The following is a 10,994-nucleotide window of genomic DNA, read 5'->3' as shown; positions in this document are numbered from 1 at the left end:
ACTTTTCTGCCTTAAATGAGAATACTCTTTCCAAACCCTTGCTATACTAGAGGTTCCTAGTGTATTTTATCTAGTAATGTTACAGGACAACCCTGATATGAAATGGATTGCCTGACTGTGGGTCCTCACCTGTGCGCTTAAAGGGATTTATAATAAGTCAAGTACAGGCCCACACATAAAGGTTACCAAAGGGTTTGTTTACAAAAGAAGGGGAAATAAGAAATGAATAACTCAGGGAGAAAAAGAGGGCAATAAATTGGGGAATGCATCCTACCAGTTCCGCTGAGCTGGAATCCCAATAGCACACTGAAAGCCAATGAAAACCAAGGGTCGAGCCAAGAGACCAAGAGACCCCTCAAGGCCCACATGTCTGGCTTTATACCAAACCTGGCTGCTTAACTCCACCCTCAGGTCCAAGCAATTTTCCCTTCAGTGATGAGGGGATTTGTAGTTCCCAGTGTCTTAATCTCTTTGGTCTGGAGTGCGGGTGGAATCCACAAAACCTGTGTCTGTAGAGTTCCTTCAGGACATCTTTTCCCCCAACAGGAATACTAGTTATTTTTTATTGTGCACTAATCACATGACACACATTTTCCTACAGGTTTGATATAATTTCCATTTACCCTAAAATGCTGTGAAGAATGTACTTTCCACATTGAATAAATGATAAATCTAGAGCTTTAATATGTTAGGAATCTCAATCAGGATAACATAGCATGAAGTGGAAGAACCTGAATCACCCAAGATTATCTGCCCTTAGAATTCAACTATTCTGAGTGATCTAAGCCTGAGCAAAAAACATCAGGTCCTTTGAATTCCTTCTTAAGCAATACTCAAAATTTAATATGTGTCATTTTCTGAATTCCATGAAAATGAGATTAAATTTTTTTTTTTGATCTGACCCAAATGTCAGTGAATGGGCTAAATACTCTACTCTTCACAGCTCCCTAGCCATACCCAGGATCTCTCCCAGGCCATATAATTGTCAGTAGTTGTTAAAAGTTCATCTTATCTCAAAGTCTTTTTTCTGCCCTATTTTCCATATATATATATTTTTTTCATGAATAAATGGGGTATAGGCCAGTGGTGCAGGGGCTGGGGCAGGGGTAGTGAGAAGGTTCGCCAGAGACAGATTGGGGAGCAGAGCAGGTGTATTTACTGAAATACACTGCTAAGGGGAGTGAGACAGGAGAGGTCTGCTGTGCCATGTGGGTCAGCTCCCTGGCTGGAGATAGAACTCCGCCGATAGAGGTGATGGTCCTGAGACAACCCACAGGCCTCCAGGGAGACCCTCCTTTTTTGTCTTTTCTTAAAAGTTGGCAATGTCTGAAACTCCATTTTCTTCTGATCATGGTGACATTCCAGCTCTATTGCTGTTTACCTCCCTAACCCAGGCGGTCTTTTTGAAAGGTCATTTGTATTCTGAAGGATTGGTGAATGATGTGTTTCAAAAGTGACATTTTGACTCAAAGGACCCAGGCAATCTGGACTGAGTTTCCAAATTGGACAGACTTTCTATAAATCTCATATTTTTCTGTATTTCAGTGCTGTCATCTTAAATGCAACATCTGTAGCATAAAACTGCCAAAGAGATTCATATTTTTATTTTTACCAAAACTTGTAGGTGATCTGCTTTTTGCCCAGATCCAGTAACTTGGATTATTTACTAACTTTTCTATTAAAATGGGCCGTTCTTTCTGAACACTCAATATGTGATGTAGTATAAAATATCTTTTGGCATTGCCTCTTGAAAATCCTTACTTGCTACAGCTAGAAAAGCTTTCTTAAGGAACAAGATGAAAATGTAATGGCAGCTTTAATTTTAATTTAAGACACAGTATTACACTAGCAAAAAAGAATTCACCAACAGCTGCATGTCTCAGAGACCAAGGGACTGATTAAATCTGTCACATGAACAACATCTAACTCTTTGAATGGTAGGTGTGCACTACAACTTGCAGTAAGTCTGTTACCAGATGAGCCAACTTCAAAGATAGTGGTGGGTGGTGCAGACAATAGAAGGAGGGGGGGAAGCCTCAAAGCTTCAAAGAAAGTTGAGGTGTTTTTTTTTTTTTTAAGAAATCATTAAAATTCACTGAGCACAAAGATACTTTGAGGGATATCAATAATCACCTGCCATTAATTTTCAGTTTTTGTGACATTAGTATGCAAGGACAGATTAAATAAATAATACAAATTAATTGCATTTATATTTTAAACAGAAGTGGACTTCAAATGCAAATAGGAGACATCCTGTCTACAAGGATATTTAGCCAATTGCTTGATGCTGTGGTTGCAAAGAGGATTGAGTCTTGTCCAAGAGGCACAGATGGGATGATTTAGGCACAAACAACTTTTATTTTGTTACTTCTGTGCAAACTCTTGGACATACCTGCCTTTATAAAAATTATATTCTTAATGTACAGATGAAAAGCCTTAAATATACATCAAGGGATTATATAGAAAGCAGTTTCTTGGCTAATATCTAGGGTTATTAAACTTTAATATATTACAGACCATATTCTTCACAGGCTTGTTATAATTTAGGATGTAAATGTTGACAGTTCATAGTTACAGAACTTTCATTTAAGATTTCTATTAAAATAACATTTCCCACCTGATCTGAAACAACAGTTTCTAGAACTGCTACTTTTTAGAAAAGCATACATTTGTGAGTGCACTAGCTATATAGTTGACTTAAGGTACTTTTAATTCTAGGAAACTCTTGTACTTGAGATGTTTTTATAAGTCTTTGCTGATCCTTCTAAGTGCCCACTGGGCTTTTATTTACTTCTTCTAGTTCCTCTTACAGGACATTCAGAGCCTGTTTGTTTCCATCTCGTAATGGGTAGAAATTCATGTCATGAATATTTCTACACTAGCCTTATTCCTGGCTTGAAGTTATTTCCTTACCTCTGTATTCTTTTAAGGTATTCCTTTAAATTTTTTTAATGTTTTTTTAAATTTTGAATCATTTTCTTTCATATTTTGCTTGATTTTTATCAAGTAGGTAAGTCATTTAAAAAAATGTTTTTTCAAACCAAATATCAAAGCAATGAATTAAAACAAAACAACAGAAATACTGATGTTCTGATACCAATAGTAATCTCATGAGACAAATGCCAAACCTTTAACTCTGCCTTTTTGCATGGATGACACAGGATTACCTAGATTTCCAAGGGTAAAGTGGAATTAGAAGTAATATTACTATAAATGATTAACTCATCCAGGTCATAATGAGGATAATTATTTTTGTGCATCTTTATCCCTCTGGGATATGAAATAATTGCATCAGTGCTTTGCCAAGTAACATTTAAATACTGTTATTGGTTGAAACAAAATGCAGATCTTTGTCTGGTCTTACCCAGTGTGTCCAAATGCAAAGAGAGATACTCACAAGGTAACACCCAGATTCACATTTACTAAGGGATTCCAAATAATGCCCTAAATGACTATTTTGGAGCTCAGTTACATGCAGGTGCTAGGAGGATTTATGCTATGAATGCCTGAAATACTTTCTCCACCGAGGGGAGATTATTAAGTACTAGTGAGCCTGAGTGTTTGGTGCCAATACTAACCATTAACATTTGGCTCCGAGCCATGACTGTCTACTCTGCAGTGGATCCTGCCACCAAGGGGAAGGTCATTAAGGGCTGTTCTTTATTCTCGTTAGTATGTTCCAACATAATTAACAGAAGTTGTTCACCAGATGGTTTCCTTCCTGTCAGCAAGTACCTCCAGCTTAATGGGCTATGCAGGATTCTTTACTTTAAGTGGGTGAGGCGGGAAGCAAATTTAAAATATATTATCTTTGATCCTCCCACTTCTAATTAGTTCTAAAGGATTTTAGATAATAATGTAAAGGGGGGAGGGAAATGAAATCATTCTAAAAATCAAAGAATCACAGAAGGCCAATGGGAGTTTGATCCATGGGCTATTTCTTCCTTTACGCTACCACCTCCAAGCCCAGTACTAAGAAAAGTACAGAAACTATTGCCAGCCTCCTAATGAAACATGTTCATAAAGCCTTAAAACTGAAATGGATTTAAAATCTGATAAATTCATTAAATGCTTCCTTAGCTCCCACTATGTCTCAGAAATTTTACTGGGTGCTGGGAATTGTACTGGGAACACAATAGCAAGAACTTGCCTCTTTTGCCTCAGAAGCTAGAGAGTAGCAGGGAATGTAAACATGGAAGCAGGCATTGGACCATAGAGTTTGGCTCATGCTGTACTGATGCATTTCATTACTCCTGATTTTATCATTGTGATAAACTGAGACAATTCTTGGTCATGATTCTTTACTCTTTTATAGCATTGTTATCCGACAACCTCCTTTGCATAGAATCACGGAAAGTATAATCCCCTTCCTCTGGCCATGGATGGACTTGGCCATGTGACTTGTTTGGTGAATGTGATACTAGCAAACAGGAAACAAGCAAAAGCATGAGTGACTCGCACAGCAGAGCTTCAAATTCCTATTGCACACTACCCTTGGCTGTGAGAAGCACTTGCCTTATGTGTAAAGTTGATTTGTATGAAAAGGATGACAGACACATAGAACAACCCTGGACTAGTGGACTGTGGCAGTCAGCTCTTGCTCTAATAATACCATGTAAGAAACTATTCCAAAACTCAGTGGCTCATAACAATAAGCATTTGTTTCTTTGCTCATGTTTCTTCAGCTGGCTAAGATTTGCCTGACAAAGATTTTGGCATAGATGATGTTGGGTCCAACATATTTATCATTGATAAATATGTCCAGGATTTCTCCATGTGCCTTTCATCTTCTTCACACAAACACACCTTATATATGAACTGTGTTTTTTTTTTTAACCCATAAGGGAATGCCTATTATTAAAAAAAAAAAAAGGTAAGAAGAATAAAGGACACAGCAGGCAGAAAGAGCTGCCTCTGAACTGGACAGGTTTGCTAAAAGAATGGTCTGCATAGTCATAGGTGGGCAGGAGAATTGCTGCCTTGCAAAGGAAGAAGGTTGGCGGTAAGGAACACTGCACAGATACAGGTGGGAAGAAGCAAGGCATGTTCTTTTCAGCAGCAAGAGAACAGTCCCCACTGTGCAAGTACACTGAAGCCCCCTTTTTATGGTATAACCATCCATTGGAGCCAACTCCTCAAAGTCTAGCCTTGATTAGCCAAATCTCAGGCACCTGCAGGAATGTAAGCAAGATACAAATGCTTAATGTTCTAAGCCCCTGAGTCTTAGGATTATTTGTTACTTGGCATTATTAGAATAATGGTCAACTGACACAGGTCCACTGTCTACAAGTCCACCTTGCCCAGGAGCCCTACACCAATCGTTAAGGCAGAGAATTGGAATGTGATTGTGAATTCTGTTGCTTGAAGCTAATAGTGGAGTCTGATTCACCTTTGGCATGACAGCCAAAAGGGCAAATAAATGAGGAGACTCTTCCCAGAAGGAGAAGCTGATAGGCAAAAACAACACATGTCTGCACCACTGGCGAAACCTGTATTTAGGATCAGTGATAGATTACATCAAACTGTCACACTCTTCAAGCAGCACCTTTGTAAATAACTGACCACCCCATGTGCCTGTCATGGACAATCGATCAGTGAAGCACAGATGGTAGTAAAGGGAAAAACCAGCCTGTAGAAGCTGAATCTTAACTACAACCTGGTTCCCAGAACAGAGCGACTGGGAGGGTTCCTACAGCCTTTCTTGGTCAGGACACACTTCAAATGCTGGGTTTGGTCTTGAACACCATCTTGTAAGAGGCCTATTAATAAATTGCAACTTGTCAAAAGTGAGGAATTCAGAAATTTTGAAAAGAAAAGCCTGGTGTTTCTCAAGAGATTGGAATATGAATAGGAGCAAGAATTAAGATGATACTTATTTTGAAATAGCATGTGGGCTGATGTAGGGAAGAGAGATTGTACTGCCTGTGACACGTAGATTTGTGCTATTGTGGACAGAATATAGGCTGTGAAATCAGGAAGACAGAACTTGGTTCAGACCCTACACTACCACTAACTAGTTATATATCTTTGGCAGGTAACATTTCCTGTCGGTGTCTGCTGCCACATCTGTAAAATCAGGGTGCTTCAAGGTAACAGAGTTGCTGAGAGCTTCAGGAACTACATGGGACATGAGGCCTGGCCTTCGTAGGTGCTCAGTATATCTCAGGCCTTTGAATATTAGTGATGCCATTATTATTAGCACAACATTAACACTAATGTGTGGAGTTTACAGAGAAGTCACTTTTAGTTAAGGAAATAAGGGCAAACACAATGCTGTCTAAAGATAAAACAACTTTTGAGTGTCATAGTGAGACTTCTACCCCTGAAAACTGCTCCAGCAAAGGAGGGGTGTGGGGAATGGCGTATAGAGGACTTTCCCGGGGTGTTGAGAGGTTATTTTATATGGGTTTCTAGATACCTGCTAACTCTGAGATCCAAAGTTCAATGAACTGTGAGCCAGCTTCATTAACACTATTCCCCAACTGAGCGACCACAGAAAGGTATTATAAATAGCGAGACCAAACATCTGGTTGTACTTGGAACAATCTGCTTGAGACCTTTTGTCCTATACAATCATGAAAGCAACCCCTTTGTCACTCAGCCTTATCCCAGTTTGGTTGAAAAAAAATTGTACAGTGACCCTAATTATAACTAATTCAGTGGAAAGAACTTAAGGATATTGTTATTTTCTAAATAAATTGCCCTTCTGTCCTCCCTCCTCCTTCCTGGTGTAATGGTATTATCATCTTCCTATTAACTCAGCCTCACACCTTTGGAAACTACTTCAGCATTTTTGCCTTCCTCTCCCTGCACTTTCAATCAGCTGCCAAACCCTTTTGATCCTCCCTCCAAAAGGCCTCCTGTATCTGCCCCTTCTTTTAAGTCTCACTGCCTTAATTCAGGTCTTGTTACCTCTTGCCTGAAGCATTGTAAAATCCTCCTAACAGCCGGGACCCATCCTATTATCCATAAACCTCACTGCCACTGGAGTGTGTCTTTTAAAGCATGCCACCAATTTCACTGATGTTTTTGCTCACCTGCATAGATACAATTAAGCTTCTATTGTTGAAGTCTTACTGCTCTGTGTAAAAATGGATAGAAGGATTTTCATCAAATGTGGAGGATGTATTTAGGAGGGTATGCTTATTATGTAGTATTATATGAACTCCGCAGAGTTGCCCTGGAAGCAGTGGAGAAGGCATCCTAATGGCCGAGGTCATTAGCCTTTACAGTCACTGGAACCTGCTGTAGGAACCTGCCTGCTGTGACTCTTGTTTAGAAGAGGTGAAACTAGCAATATCTGTGGTGGGCAAAGGAAAATAATGATTTTCAATCTGTACACAAGTGGAATGTTTCAGGATAGTCTCCAAATTGTAGCTGCTGATTTGTAATAGATGTTGATCTGATATAGCGTCTTCTGGAGTAACGTGTATAATGGTGGTGAATGCTTCCTAGAACAGTACAAGAGGAGTCAGCCTAAAACAGAAACAACTGGCAACTCCTAAGTCACAGTCTTCTGACCTGACCTAGGTCTGTATGTGCCTCACTCTGTGCAGGCAGTTTCTCAGCGACATCCACACTCACTTTTTCTTGACCTGGGTCAGGTATCCTCTTCAGGATGCTCTTTGCTGCCTCTTGTTGTAGGGGTGTTCTCTCTCAGTCAGTCAAGCATCACTTCTTCCATAGGTTGTTGCCAGGTTCTCTTTGGGTCACTAATTTCCTCCTTAGCTAGAATTCGCTGTATGTTATCTACTCTTTAATGTCACTATTTTCCTATCAATGTGTCTGTTAGCCTGTAGGTCCCAGAGAAGAGAATCATGCACCATTCACCTTGATATTGACTTTTATGTGCTTTGCACATGGAGACTATTAAATATATATTTATCAAATTAAATGATATTTTTAAAGTGTATCTGAATTGATTTGAACAATCATGTGGAATTAAAGTATCTTTCAAAAAAGGGATTTTAAGTGCAATCCTCCACCATGATCTGACCACGACAGGAGAGCACTCATGTTGTGGAGAAATCTATTTGTTTTGTGGTTAACAAATGATAAGAGGACTACATGCAACTTTTTGAATTGAGAATTTTTGAAAAGCTATGGGATGCCAGAAAATACAGAGTATAAAACTAATCCTGATTCTTAAATTCTTGGCTTATCCTAATATTTCAGTTCTTAAGTTTGCCCTGTAATGTGTAGAATATGCTAAATGCATGCTGGTGGAAGCAACTTATTACTTTACTTACCTATTTGGGCAATAATCTCTAGAGAGTATCAAATCTTCAGCAAAGTTGTTGGCCTCAATCTAAGCAATTTTGAATTACCTTATGGATTCCAATCAGTGGGATATCAGATTGCTTCCTGTGTAGTATGCAGGTTTAAACCAACAACCACAAGGGCCTATCTTTGAAGCATAAAACATTTGGACATTAAAACTTCTTTTTGGCACCATGCCTGAGGTCAGAAATCTGCATTTTCAGCACACTTCACCTGGGATTTCTCAACACACATGGCCTGAATCCCACATTCTCACTCAACTTCCAAGCATGCAATCTGTTGGAAAGAAAGAGTCCAGATTTTGAGTCTATTAGAAAAGAAGCAGGGGCGGGGGGAAGGGATTGACCAAGGAGAAAGATATCTTCTTGAAAGAAAAGTGTGAGACCTTTAATGAGATTTTAAAAAACCGTATCAACTCAAGGAGAAACTGAGAAAGGCATTTGAGTTTAAATGAACACAGACACCGAGAAACTTTTCATGAACATAGAGAAGATCAGTCATTGGGGGAATGTAGCTGGGAGATGTGAATGTTGCCACATTCTTTAAGTTCTTCTTAGAATCCCAAAGCCAAGTGTCTAAAACAATGAGTGACTTCCTAATTTGGAAATGACATAACGAAAAAAGACTTAATTAAGCATTCAACTCTTGAAGAATTGTGGGTGTACCTGTATATGATCAGTCACAATACTTGGTCTATTAAAGTGGGATGGTTAAGGCACAACTATTTGCTTTCTGGAAAGGGAGTGAATCAGGAGGGTGGGAGGGAATCAACAGTCAACTGGGGAATCAACAATCTGTAGTGAGTACTTAAAGGGGAAAGCAGAGGAGTCTGAGGGAAATGAAATTAAATCTGCCCCAAGTCCCTGCCAGCCTTGCCCAGTCATCAGTTCCTGCTCCCAAAAGTCTGAGACCCAGAGGGACCTTAGAGATTATGTAGCTCCACAGTCATTTATAGAGGTTAAACACAGAGAGAATGTGGGAAGTGTTTACATTACAGAGCTGAATCTTGAATCTAATTGTTAGATTCCTCACCATGCTTCTCCCTTTGGGGCAGATACCCTCAAGTCAGATACTAACCTAGGGCTGGGTCCCCATTTCCTCCTGTGCTGAGCTTTGTCTTCCATGTCTTCAAAAATACTCCAAAAGGTATTGACCATTGGCCCCATCCTACAGAAAAGTCAGAGAGTTAGGGATCTTGTCAAAGGCAACAAAGTTTGTCAATTTGGGAGGTGATTTGTGAATCCAATGAAGAGAGCCAACTCTCTTTCACCTGTGTAGTGAAGCCACTCAGGCTTCCATCCAAGTAGGTTCCTGAAGGGGGTTCTGGAAATTACTAGGGGTCTGCTCTTTGTAGTCCTGCTCTGACCCTCCAGTTCCCAGGCCTCAGCTCCTCTGGACTCTGTATAGTCCACATGCAGGAAGCTCGCCTGCTCAGCAGGTATTTTCAGTCACTGCGGGTCATTGTTCCAGAACTGAGAAGCTCAGCTCTGGACACCATCCATGTTTTTTGGGCTGGTCTTGGGAGACCATCAAGTCAGGGACACCTGGATGTAAGGCAGTTTTGGGAGGAGGTCTGTCCACCCTGGAGCCTGGAAACCTCGAGGTGAGTGAAATCACTACTTGGGACTGGAAATGACAACAGGGAAGACAGCACCTTCCTTCCCCTCCTCCCTCATTACAAAATACCTGGAGAAAGTTATCAAGGATGTAACCAGTGCTAAAGTTTAAAAAAGCCTTTAACAGTTCACCTAGTGCCATCACAGCCCTAAATCTGGAAGTGCCCCAGGCAAATTTCACTTAGAGGATTTTACAAGTGAGCACAGATTCCTTCATAAATCTGATATCAATTGGCTGGGACTATGACTGTGAAATGGTGGGAGAAGGCTGCTAAGGGGAGCTTGGAATTGAAAATGACATGTTTGTATCCCAGGAAATTTGGAGTTCTGAATACCAGTTCCTGGTTGAAGACTGGGAAAGGAGGATTCAGACTGGAAAGGGAGATTCAGAACTGAATAAGTAGATTCCTTTTTGCGTGCATGTAGTTTTTTTCTAAAAAACTTGTGCATGAGGATACTTTCAGCTATCAGCTACAGGAAAATTAACCCAAACTAGCTTATAAAGAGGTTATTCTTCAGCAACAGAGGAAAGGAAAATCAGAAGTAAGGGTGGGCTTCGGCTTTAGTAGCTTCAGAAGTTCAGTGATGTCATCAAGGACTTAGTGTCTTTTCATCTTGCACATTGCTGTCCACAGTGTCAGTTTAATCCTAAGACAGTTCCTCTTGGGGCTATGGGATGGCTGCCAGTAGCAATCAGCAGGGGAGTGTCTGCTTTCCTGTTGCTCTTTCTTAAGAGTGAGAAAGCACTTCTTCGGAAGTCTCCAGAAAATCTCTCTTTGGACATGTGCCCATTCCCAAACCAGTCACTGTTATGGGGGGTAGACCCATTGATATACCTTTGGAGCCACGGACAACTCCACAAACTGCTTGATACCACCCAAGATGGGAGGGGGGAATGGACATTGCCTATCAACCTTAGCACCCAACACACCGCCCCCCCAACACCTAGAGAGTAAATGGCACACGTCACTGTGCCAAAGTCTTTGTTGAATGAATAAAAGCCTAGACTGGAGAGTGCATGTCCTAAGGCCACAGCTGAGAAACTCCCAGGGCTGGCAGCAGAAACATTCTATTCTATCCTGGGCCATTTTCATCACT

Source organism: Condylura cristata, unplaced genomic scaffold (assembly GCF_000260355.1).
Source record: "Condylura cristata isolate star-nosed mole 26May11 unplaced genomic scaffold, ConCri1.0 scaffold00013, whole genome shotgun sequence".
Lineage (NCBI taxonomy): Eukaryota > Metazoa > Chordata > Mammalia > Eulipotyphla > Talpidae > Condylura > Condylura cristata.
This window is presented reverse-complemented; position numbering follows the sequence as displayed.